Genomic DNA, 12,671 nt, shown 5'->3' on the forward strand with positions numbered 1-12,671 from the left:
GGAGAAAGAACTGAACGTTTCAAATGTCCACAGCTTAGAAGAAAAGGAATACAGAGCATAGGTAATAATGAGGCACCAAACAAGATTATTAAAGCCCAACTCTCTGTAATGCCAGCATTAACTAAAATTCTTATTTAGATTCAGATCAAATGCTAAAAACTAGAGCATCGTTTTCCAAACTCTGCACGATCTCGACCAACAGTATATTTCTAATCTTGAATATAACTTTTTCATTTTACTCTAGCATACGCTATCCTTTTGGCACATTTATATGTGTTCTTTCTGTTCTTTTTGTCCACAATGCCCTTTAACTGGTGGTACTTGCTTTAATACTTCATTTTTTTTTCCATAAAGTTTTACATCTTACATTCTGCCTAAAAACGTGGTCAAAATGTTTTTGTTCTAAAATAAATGCAGCCTATATACTGTTCTTGCTTTAAACTATTTCACTATCTTTCTTTATACCAAAAATCATCTTATAGTATCATGCCAGCAAGACAGTTGACTAAATATCCTAGAAAAAAATCTCTCTCCCACTATAGACATCCTAAAAATGCTAAGTAAAACCTAGCCACAAATGTTGTGCTCTTAAGAAAGCAAGTGAAAGCTACAGGTGGTAAGAGTGATGAAGTAGAAAACACGTTTGTTATGAGGATGCTGAAGCCACAGGTGCCTTGAGGCTGTTTGCAGATTTTATTAACTTAGAATCTAGGGAAAATAACATCTTTCCTGAGATTTCACATATGCAGGTCTTTCTTCTTTCACTGGGTTTTGAAATTTGTTATTTATATTACCTATATGGTCCAAGAAATCCTAAGTTGAAACATTAATTTAAAAGTTGTTATTGCCTAGTGGTGCCTAACAGAAAAGAATATAAATATTCTCTGAAGGGATTCAGCCTCAATTCAGGACACATAGATTCCCACACGTAAAACCCTGCTAAAGCTGAGCTCACAATACAAAATTTCCAAAAGTAGAAATAAACAAGCCACCAGAATTAAGAATTAGCAGAAAAAACAAGCGGCAAAATGAAAAGCTCCACAAACTCCACATACTGAAAATTTGGAAACAGAATAGAAGCTAGGTGTGCTTCAAAGATCTAACTAAATAAAATAGTAGAGTAAATTAAAAAACACACTTTGAAAATATACTTACAGTTATTCAAAAAGAAAAAAAATGTTGCATCCATATTTCTCTTACTTCCCAAGGACAGAAACTAATTTCAATTGCCTACTACTAGCTGGTCATTTTATGATGCGCTCACATATATTGTCCCCTAGTATGTACATCTACTCCATGAATAGCATAATATCAGTCATTGCAACGTCTGACACATCATGAGCCATGCAGATTTTTTTTTAAAGAGAGGAATAATAATCTCAACTAATAATGAGAAGACAAACGCAGAGAGGATCTTAGAGCTAACAACCCAGGGAAATGTGTTTAAACTCTTATCTTTCTGAAGGTACACTTTTGCTATTGATTCTCAATCCCTGTTTATAATTTCCAGCTCTGTATTCCATTAACACTTCTAAAAACATATTTCTAAAACTGATTTCATCATTTTATCCTTATAGCTATTTTTTCCATTTTCTTTACCACCTCTCATATTTCCATTGCCATCTTCCGAGTCACTCAAGCATGAAAACTTTGTATTGCTTCTAATTCTCTTTCCTCTTTCTTGCTGTCCACATGCGGTAAGCTACTAACATCAGCCCCTTATTTTCATTTCCATCTTCTTCTTCCTGTTGGTATTATTTCTTGTAAGGCTGTTGAAATTATATTTTAACTGGATCTTTTCTTTTCAGTCCCCCTCTTCTAGTAGCTAAATTAGCAGAGTAATCTTTGTACAGTCTTACCAAGGCCCTGATATAAAATTTCTCTTTCAGATCTAATACATTTCCAGTGCCCTGTTTAAGGCCCTACCACAGTTGTTGTTGTTGTTGTTGTTGTTGTTGTTGTTAATTTTAATTCCAGTAGTTAACATAGAGGGTTATATTAGTTTCAGGTGTAGAATATAGAGATTCAACAGGCGGTGTTGGGAAAACTGGACAACCTACTGCAGTTTCTTGACTCAGCAATCCATCGTGATCCTACACATTCACTTTCATGCCAGTTCCTGCTTTTTTCCCTATGACTTTTCCATTTGTGAGTGCCATGTATATTCTGGTTAAAAATGTCCTTGGTTGATGATTTATTATAAAACAGCTTAATTTCTTCAGGTCCTGTATATTAACATATTTTTGGCTTATTCCTAACCATATATGTGTAACATCTCTTTAGTCATTGAGGGCTTCTTCCAGCTTCTTTATCGACTTGACTCTTTGAGGGAGACTCAAAAAGTTGATTTTGGATTTCATTACATGTGGCTGGCAATACCAGGTAGTTTGCAAAACAGATATAATAAACTTTTAGTATTTTCTCCCACCTTTCTCTCTTATTTATATGATTTCCTAACTTTTTATCATATGGCATGTGCATATAATTGTTTGTGTTTATATGAACTAATATCATAAATGAAAGCAGATGCTACAGAGATAACAAGCCGAGGACTCCTGCTGATTCAGGCAAATTAGATGAACATTTGGGCACAGAGTAGTTCATTCAAGACATGCACATCAGTTTTATATCTCACCAATTAGGAAGATTCTCTTTATATAATATTTGATTATTGAATACTATAGATAATAATTTAAGAAAGAAGCCATAGAGTATTTCTATTTTGACATTTTAAATATTTGTGACACCTGCCAGAATTATCACTGTTCACCAACATTAGTTGTGCTCAGCTCTTGAGTACAGGAATGATGCCACTGTCTACCCGCTCAATTCATTGTCATGGGAATTGTTCCCAAATACTATTTTGCCTTCATTTTAAGATGCCAATGATTATGACACTCCATCTCTTTAATGATAGCATGTTGATGAAACATCAAGAAGCATTATATTAAGTGGATATATTGATACTTCTCGATATCAGAAATGTCTAAATGAGTATGTCTATTTTATAATCAAGGAAAGGCAGTGTTTATCCATTTATCTAAAGGAGAATGTATCATGTACTTCTTTGTTTCTTTGTTTGACTTCCTCTGGTGGGAAGAAACTTTTACTTCTCTTCTTAGATGACAAACATGAAGGGGTGATGACCATGTCTATTTAACTATCTCTGTGTATTGGGTTTCGGAGCATTTTGTGTGATGCGTTCATTCTCCTTGGAGCTATGTGAAAACTAAAGGAGGTCTCCAAGTGGCTGTTAAGAGCCATGTATGAACTACCCAAGCATTCCTTCCCAATCATACATGTGATTGTCCCTCCTTAACATTTGTGATTTCCCTTTCGAAGAATGGTAGGTATGTGTATATGTGCGTGTGCCAGCCCTAGTGTTCTAGTTGTGAAAGAGAGGTCCATTATCTGTATCTTATCATATATAGTTTCAACATTCTCAAGACTATGAGTGGCAAAATACTGATTTTTAAGTTTCCTCCTTCCTCAAGGGCTTGCTAGGGTTGCATCACTGAGAATTCCAGACACAGAACTACTTTCTGGCTCATACATGGAAGCCCGCCAAAGAGGGAGAGGCTGTAGTTTAAATTAATCTTCAGCTGGGGGTGGGGAAGACTTCGACACTCCCCAGGAGGATTTGGAAAGCATATTTACACTTCCTGCTTTGCCAACAATGAGAGCAAAACAGATCATTGTTCTCTACAGATAGCGTGATGGAAGCATATTTAACTGAGGGGAAGTTAAAAACAACAGTTGCTCAGATTGCCTCAGAACAAGGCATTTCAACAAGGTACTTTATTTTTTTTTCTGTCCCTTAAATTTTCCAAAGATAGAGTATTCTCCACCTTATTCTTTACCTCTCCTTCATCCCAACGTAAGTGATATGCTGAGCTCAGAAAGAGGTCTTTCCTTATACCGTTTCCGTAGTCTTTCCAAATGAGTTAAAATCTAGAATCTGTAATTCCATTGCAAATATGTCATTGACATATTGTAATTGTCAAAGGGTGAACAGTTGATGCTGGCTTTAGTAATGAGTCTGGCTGTTAGCCCAAGGTTAACAAAGGCAGTACTGAGTTCATGAAGATGTTATTGAGAAGAGTCATAAGTACCCATCCCTCTTCCCTGTCCTTGTTTTGTTCATGCAGTTCCTTGGTGTCGTAGGGTAAGGAATGTGTTGAGATTTTTGGAAAATGTTTCATGCATTTTATCTGATCTTTCCCTATTTGTATCAATTTAAGTATATATTTAACTCTTATTGCAAATTTGCCAACCTGGGCTCTGAATTCCTCAGAAGGCCAATCCACATGAAAGTTTTGTGAATTCCAACAGTCCTGTAAGACATCTGTGAGATTGCTACACTTGTGAACACATTACACCCAATTATGTGGAAGTGAAAACCTATATATTCCAAATATGCAAAGTCTCCTTTTGTTTAAATTATGTCATAAAACTATGCCAATATATGTTTCTGATAGAACCATTTAGTCTTCAAAATGGAAGAGCCATTAGTGACCTCAAGATAAGGAACTTGGTTCTCTTAAATTGCCCAAGGTTAACAGCAGATCAATATGGTTCAACTTCCTGGACTTCTGTTCAAGTGCTTTGCCTGTGTTAGCTTTGATTTGGAACACATTTAATGTTTCCCAGGTGTCCCAATGATAATTTATCAGTTTTGAAAAACATTCATGCCCATGTAGTGAAAGCTTAATAAATATGCTCAAAGTACACCAGTAACCAGAATCAATTCTGGATGATAGCAAATTAACAAACAGTTCAAAATTGGACTTCGGGAAATTCTTTGGAGCAATTAGTGGTAGTCAACTCATGAAATGACAGAGAAGAGACTACCACAGGCTATTAAGAAAAAAATAATCACCATCTCATGCAAACATACATTCACACCAAACATTTAGGAATATCCATTCCCTTGTAATCGCAGACATTGTATAGCATGCCCTCCCACTCTTGTGTGCACTACAAGCCGTGTGATAACTTTTTGTAGCATATTTTCTCATTAAAGGGTATTCTGCTGTTCATTTAATCTTTAGGCTCATAAAATTGTTGTAGTCCACAAAATATAACTCAAATTAGAGGAAATGTCCAGCATTTGCTTAGTCAGACATCTCCAATAGTGCTAATCATTTATCCATAAGGAAAAATATACATTAAATGTTACAGGAAAAATATTCGTTAAAAATCAGTTACCCTGAGCCTTAAATCACTCATTTTCAGCAATTATTCAAAAAGTGACATCTTTTTGGAAATATATTTATTGTTTAGAGTGTCACTAGGATTATATTTAAGGTAGAAGAGTAATCCATTTCAAATAGCCCTAAAAAGTTTAAAAATACAATTTCAAAAACCTATTTCACCACCTGATACTAGGTTCATTGGAGAAAGTAAAGGATCCACTAGCCATTCAGACAACAACTGAGTGTTGAACACACTCAGGATTTCGTGTGGTACGGGGAGCTTTGATATAAATGTAAAAGAAAATGTACTTACCTCTAAGATGTAACAGTAAAGAAAGTAACCATTACATGCAGAGCCAAATAAATCCTAAAATTATAGGTGAAGAAAGACACACACACACACACACACACAGTGTAGGGAACATGGAGAGAGCGATTAGGTTATAGGCATATCAAATAGAATTCAAGAAAAGGAAGTGTAATTGAATCTTTTAAGGGCCAAATTCAGGAGAGTGCTGAAAAGATACCAGGAATTAGAGCTTCCAACTTCTCTTTCTCTGGAGTCTCTGGATCTCCTATGACAGCTTACCTCTTTCGGTCTTGGCACTGTTTTTTCTCTTTTTCTCTTCAACTTATGTAAGGCTCAAATATAGTTCGTAATATACATGTATTTCCATATCCAATAACAATAGCTAATTGATAGAATCTCTTTGTGTCGCAATTTCAAACTCCTAAGACAATTTAATCAACTTGGTTTGGTTCTGTTATTACCCTTGATTAGACTTGGAAACTCCTCGCCTCCTCCCTGGAAAATTTATCTATGAAACTGGTTCATGGCAGGTAAGAACTCCTTTGAGACAACGTTGGCATTTCTAACATATTCTGGTATATTCCCATTCAAGTATTATTAGAGCATTCCCATGGGGAAAACCCTATGTTAGTTTGACACATGCAGAGATTAACAATATATAGTCCTTATATCTAAGGAGCTCAAACTGGAGTGGAGGAAACAGAAGATAACAAATCACCAATTTCAAGAGCTATATGCAATACCAGTGGCTCTGATACATTAGGTATAACCACTCTGGTCTTCTCTTGTTAACTCCTCCCAACAGGGTTGAGGAGTCTACCCGGCCCAGATGTCATAGAGCTGTCTCTGGATATCCTGGCATAGAATTAACCTTCCAAACGGCAGAGGACCTGTGTGAGCTTCATCTACATGATTGTTTTCTAGAAGATTATCCTACATTGTGCATTCTTCCTCTGCCTAAAGGGTAGGTGAAAGGGTATGTGACTCAACTTTGGAAGAAACATCTGCATAAGCCCCCTGGGAGGGAAGCAGACAGGACAGTGATAGGGTAGAAAGCCAAAGAACTTGGAATTTGAGCAGGTTACCTCCCTTTGTACTCTTGTCCTAGATAACAAATGTTTGGGGCAAGTCTAAATACCCACTAAAGGACTATCATATAGATATTTTATGGGTGTTATGGGAGTACAGAAGAGAGTCACTATAGTAAAAGCTGATGTAGATATATTTGGAAAGAAAGATGATATTATATCTGAATTGTAAAAGACTATTAATAGTTACGTGAGCAAAGTGATGAAGTTCTTAGAAAGTATAGCATGTGGAAAGGCAGGCAAATCCATATTTGTCTGTGTGGTATGATATTCATAAGGACCTATAGAAGGACTTTATGCATGATGCAACATTGGTACATATTAATAGATACTAAGGATTTTCACCTTCCTTTGGTATCAGCAGTGATCTAAGATATTCCCCTTCCTTCCCATCTGTGGCCTCACAAGTTTCTAACTCCTCAGTTGATGATTTCCTGGGAGTTAAAAATACTCAGCAATTCATTGAGCCTTTCCTCTGGAGATGGGCTGGTTATATAAGAGTACCTCCAAGGAGTGAGTAGTCTGCATGTTCTCCATTCAATAAAATAGAGTTTCAATTAATGAAGATTTAAATAAATATTAGGGGTTTACAGTTGAAGGTGGCAGACTGGTCACACACATGGTTTTCCATTCCCCCTTGAAAACCAATAAACTTATAGCAAAGGAATTTATAAAAAAGACTTAAGCCAAAAATGACAAAGATGGTAGAATATAACAATGCGATATTAGGAAAACTGGGAACTGGATGTATACATGGTGTGATGATTAATTTTATGCATCAGCTTGACTGGGCCATGGACTGCCCAGATCAATCATTATTTCAGAGTGTGTCTGTGAAGGTTTGTCTGGAATAAATTAGAATTTGAATTGGTGAACTGAGTAAAGCAGACTACCCTTTCCACCTTCCTTTGTACACTTGAGTGAGAATCATCCAATAGGTTGAGGACCTGAACAAAAATGTGAAGGAAAGAAGTCCCTCTGTCTGTCTGATTGCTTGATCTGGAACACTGGTCTTCTGCTGTTGGGCTAGGACTTACACCATCAGCACTCCTAGTTCTCAGGCCTTTGAACTCAGACTAGAACTACACCGCTGGCTTTCCTGGATTTCCAGCTTGCAGATGGCAGATCATGGGACTCCTTGGCCTTTGTAATTGTATGAGCCAATTCCTCATACTCGGTCAATCAATTAGTCTCTCTTTCTCTCTGGTTCTGTTTCTCAGGAGAGCGCTGACTAATGCACATGAAAAAGGCCTTTAGAAACCTAAGAAAGGTAATTTCTACCTGGCAACGAGCAAAGATGATCAAAAAAATTTGTTATACTGTGGAACACTCAGAAGGGACATCAAGAGCCTTTTGAAGTAGGGGGGAAATGTGAAATCAAATAGAAAAGATAGTTGAAAGTTTAATATTTTTACCTGGACCTTCTTTATCTGTTGTGAGGCAGTACTCAGCTGTCAGTAGCATTTACATACTCATGAATTATGTATAGGGAACACTGATGTAACCTAAATGACCATCACAATATAGGTATATTGGGAGAATGAGGGTCTAGTAAGTGTGTGTGAGTGTGGGGGAGGGGTGGTGACAGGGAGGTAGCGGTGTACAAAGGACATCTAGACCCTCATCTTCCATAGAGGGAAGTCAACAGAGAATGCTTAGAAATCAACAACTTAAAAATGGTAATAAAATAATTTATTTAGATATATAGAGATATATAACAAAAGAATAACTTGCAAGATATGAAAGCGGTTGCCTCTGGGGATTGGTAGATTGAAGTGGGGATTAAGATACTGCTGATTTTTGCCATAAATCCTATAGTATTATTTGAGCCTTTAAAAGACTACATGAAAATATTATTTAGAAATACAAGCTAAATCAAAAGAAATACCACCAAGTTCCATAAATTTGACATTCTCCCAGAAGAGTACTTGAAGTACTGATATTCTATATTGTATTTCAATTGTCTTCTATCCTTAATAATCAACTGAAGTAAAGGTACATTTTTGCCCATATTTGAATCTTCCTGGTTTCTCCACCTATAAAATAAATATAATTATATGCAGTCATATTTCCTTGCATGAATGTTCTGAGAATACTTGACATACCACACAATATAAATATAATCTATTTAGATCAACTGTAAGTAATTTAAATTTTATATATCATTTGATCAATGTTGAGAGGAGAACTAAGTGAGACCTTTAGAAGTTAATGACCTGCCTGAGGAATTTCTATTGGCAAATAATCATAACGATAGGAAAGTCTTTTAGTATTGTCATATGCTTAACAGAGGTATCCAGTTACATGTTTTTTAATTCTTTTATTCACACCAAATAAAAATAGGGTCTTACTTAAATTTTAATTCAGATTACTTTCATGGAAAGCTGAAGCAGTATCTCTGTAGAAATATCTTGGAATATTTCATAAACATATCATACTGCGTGATAGTTCCATTAATCTAATTTGAAAGTGACAGCATGAAAAATCTTTGATTCATAGAGTATTTTAAAAATACATCTCTGATGTTTTGTTTTGTTTTGACATGTCATTTTATATTATTCTGTCAGTACTTAGTCTAGAAGACTGTAGTCAGCAGTGCCAACTAGCCAAGGATCATCCTTGATCTTCTTATATACAAGCTATGGAACATTTTCTTTATCATCAGCTCCAGAAAATGCTATTTATCAAGGCCCCTCAGGCAAAGCCTCCCTAGAGTAGAGTGAGGCCCAGAGTCAACTTTAAGAGTACAGAGGAAATGTAGTTGAAATAAATACTAAGGAGAGATTCAAGGGAATTAATAAATCACAAAATGGCTTATGTACAAAAATAGGGAACATAAGGGATCCAAGGGTTCCTTGTGTATCTTGGGTCTTTTTATTTTTTCACTCACTGCAGAGGGAAATTCTAGCATCTCTAAGCCCTTTACTCTTTGCTATATGTATTGGTTATTGGCAAGAATGGTTAACTCAACCACACAATTTCTTCTCGGCCAAGTTACTCTAAACCTTCAGTGTCTTTATCAGATGATTCAATTAAGATGTTTTTTTGGTCAGAAATGTTAAGTAAACAGTGCTTATTATAAGAAATAATGATTAGTTTAGAACAAGGTTTCCTCTCTGTAAAAGATCAGACAGTAAATATTTCAGCTTTGCAGACCATACGATCATTGAAAATTATTCCACTCTTTCACAAAGCATGAAAGCAGCCAGAATTGATACACAAATGAATGGGCATGGCTATGTTCTAATAAACCTTTATCTACAAAACAGGAAGCAGATAGAATTTGGCTCATGAGCCATCAAATGCCAACCCCCTGGATTAGGTGCTATTATAACAAGAAATCAAGGGTGACTAAATCTTGCCATAAATATTATATCCACTACTCAAGAAGTCCCCTAGAAGAATACACACAGTTGTAGTAGTATATGGGGAATCAAATACCCCATAGGTATTTGATTTTTAGGAGGGTAGAAGTTGTGCAACATCCAATGCAAATCTATGGATCTGATCTCTCTGGTTGAATCACATGACTAAGCCTAAGGCCCAAATGAGAGTTTCCTTTCTGTCTACACTGAAAGAGAATCTGACTCTTTGGATATTAGTGATTTCCTCTGTGCCACGTGCCACAGGAAATAAAACAGTGGCAATTATGCAGAGATAATGTTGGCGTGGCTCCTGAAGACTGGTGGGCACCCACTGAGCCACTATACTGAATGGAATAGGGATGGGTGGAATGAAGCAGCTCCAACTACAGAACTGGCCACAGTGTAGTTTACTGAGACAGCTAGATGCCCAGAGGATATATAGAAGAGATCACTCAGATTATTCATTCTCTTTCCAAGAAGTAAAATAAAGAGAACTGAAACTCCTGAGAGAGAGAGAGAGAAAGAGAGAAAGTGAATGAGGTAAAAACAAGTAATATTTCAAAGCAGTTCCTAATAATTGATAGTGATAGTGTCTCAATAAATGTTACTTCCCCCTGAGATCTAACCTTGGCCTTTATACAGATTAGTTGCATATATGGCAAACTTATAAACATTCTTAGGCACTAGTTTTATTACCAGAGAGATGGGATAATATTAAATCTACCTTACCCAAAGCCTGTTCCTGATCTCAGCCCTATCTTAAATTCTGCAGCAAAGCCTGGCATGATTTCGTCCTGACTTAGGGAAATTAGCCTACTATACATTTTCATTGCTCCATCTACTACAATATTACATACGTTTCTTTTATTATCACACAGTTATTACAGTGTTGTTTTATATTCATTTATGTAGTTACTTGATTAACTTCTATCTCCTCACTAAAGCATAGGTCTATTATTCTCTAGCACAGATTTTAGAACTCTTTTCTAGTAGCAATTCCAAGGAATATAAACTCAGATTTTAAAACAAAAACAAAACAACAACAACAAAAAACTATTATCCTCTGATTCTCAAGGATCTTCATGTGTTCTTTCATTTTTATACTCCTTCATCATGAAGCCACTCCCATTTTATGACCATGCATTGTGCTAGGTCCTGATGAGACAGGCATGGATTGGCAGGAAGGGTCACCGCCTCATGGAGCATAGAGTCAAGAGCAGGAAACGGCACACATCCATACACAAACACTTATTCAAATATAGCTTTTAAAAAGGTGGTAAGGGATGCCTGGGTGGCTCAGTCAGTTAAGCGTCCAACTTTTGGTTTCAGCTCAGGTCATGATCTCACATTGTGGGGTCGAGCCCCAAGTCCGGGCTTAACACTCAGTGCAGCGTCTACTTCAGATTCTCTCTCCCTCTCCCTCTTGTTCTCTCTCTTTCTCTCTCTCAAATAAATAAATAAATAAATAAAATCTTAAAAAAAAATGCTTGTTAAAAGACAAGCATAGAGGGGCGCCTGGGTGGCTCAGTCATTAAGCGTCTGCCTTTGGCTCAGGGCATGATCCCGGCGTTCTGGGATCGAGCCCCACATCGGGCTCCTACGCTGGGAGCCTGCTTCTTCCTCTCCCACTCCCCCTGCTGTGTTCCCTCTCTCGCTGGCTGTCTCTATCTCTGTCGAATAAATAAATAAAATCTTAAAAAAAAAAAGCTTAGAGTGTTGTGAGCATATGAAATTAACATATTTGACTTTGTGAGTGATCTCAGTAGCTTTGAAGAGGAAGCGGCATTTAAGCTTATGCTTGAAGGATGAATTCATAGGTGAAAAGGTATTAGATAGATTACTCACACACACATGCACATGCATGCTGCCCACAAGGCAGTGTATGATAAATGCACATTTAATAATAACTGTAGTTAAAAAAAAATCAGAATATCCAGAAGTGGTCTAAGCTTAGACTTGAGCCATGTTTTGTTTCAGATCAGGACAGAGCTAGGGTCTGAATATTATCCTAGTAATGAATTTAAAGGAAATCCTGGTTAAGTCTGTCTGTCTGTCTCTCTCTATACACACACACACACACACACAAATGCACACATTTGCCACATTTACCACAACTCAGCCATGAAATCTAATGTACTATAACTAAAATATTTTTTTCAGATAATCTGGAATTTTACTGATATAATACTTTACTCATATTCAGATATAGTTTTTTTAATTCCCTATTTTACAACCTTTATTGTATGAGAACTGATCATCCACATTGTCTTCTTTCTGAATTTTAATAAGGGATAATTTAAGACACAAGTATTCTCCATTCTCCCCTTTAATTTTTTTGCAAGGATAATTAAAGTAAATGGGGCATAATAAAGAAAGAATATTAACTTCCATGCAAGAGTTTCTAAAATGAAAAAAAAAATTCTCTGTACTTTGGACTTGTAGAAAAGAAGACAGTCTAAATTGGAAACTATTTTAAATGTATATATTTCAGTCATTTTATCTATATTCAATAACAAAAATTGGATGTCAGGACTACATGTTGGAAATTGCTTTAAGGAACAGATAAAAATGATTTATAAGTAGACATGTTGGTCTACATTTTTTTTTTTACTATTGATGTTTTACATAGAGAAATTTTCCTTCATAATTAGTAAAAAGGTCAGTGTCAACTAAGACATTTATTTAATCATCTTAAGTTATAAAGTACTGAAGT

At 36.1% G+C, this 12,671-nt stretch overlaps 1 long non-coding RNA gene across 1 annotated transcript in view; it reads left to right on the forward strand.

The window, feature by feature from the left end:
• The window catches only part of LOC113266082 (uncharacterized), a 634,890-nt gene extending 628,159 nt beyond the window's left edge, over positions 1–6,731 (forward strand). Inside the window, exon 22 of the long non-coding RNA XR_008957174.1 lies at positions 6,311–6,731. This is a non-coding gene — a long non-coding RNA (uncharacterized LOC113266082). The remainder of the gene's footprint in view (positions 1–6,310) is intronic.
• Positions 6,732–12,671: the final 5,940 nt, after the last annotated feature.

This window comes from Ursus arctos, unplaced genomic scaffold, assembly GCF_023065955.2.
Source record: "Ursus arctos isolate Adak ecotype North America unplaced genomic scaffold, UrsArc2.0 scaffold_37, whole genome shotgun sequence".
NCBI classification, from domain to species: Eukaryota; Metazoa; Chordata; class Mammalia; order Carnivora; family Ursidae; genus Ursus; species Ursus arctos.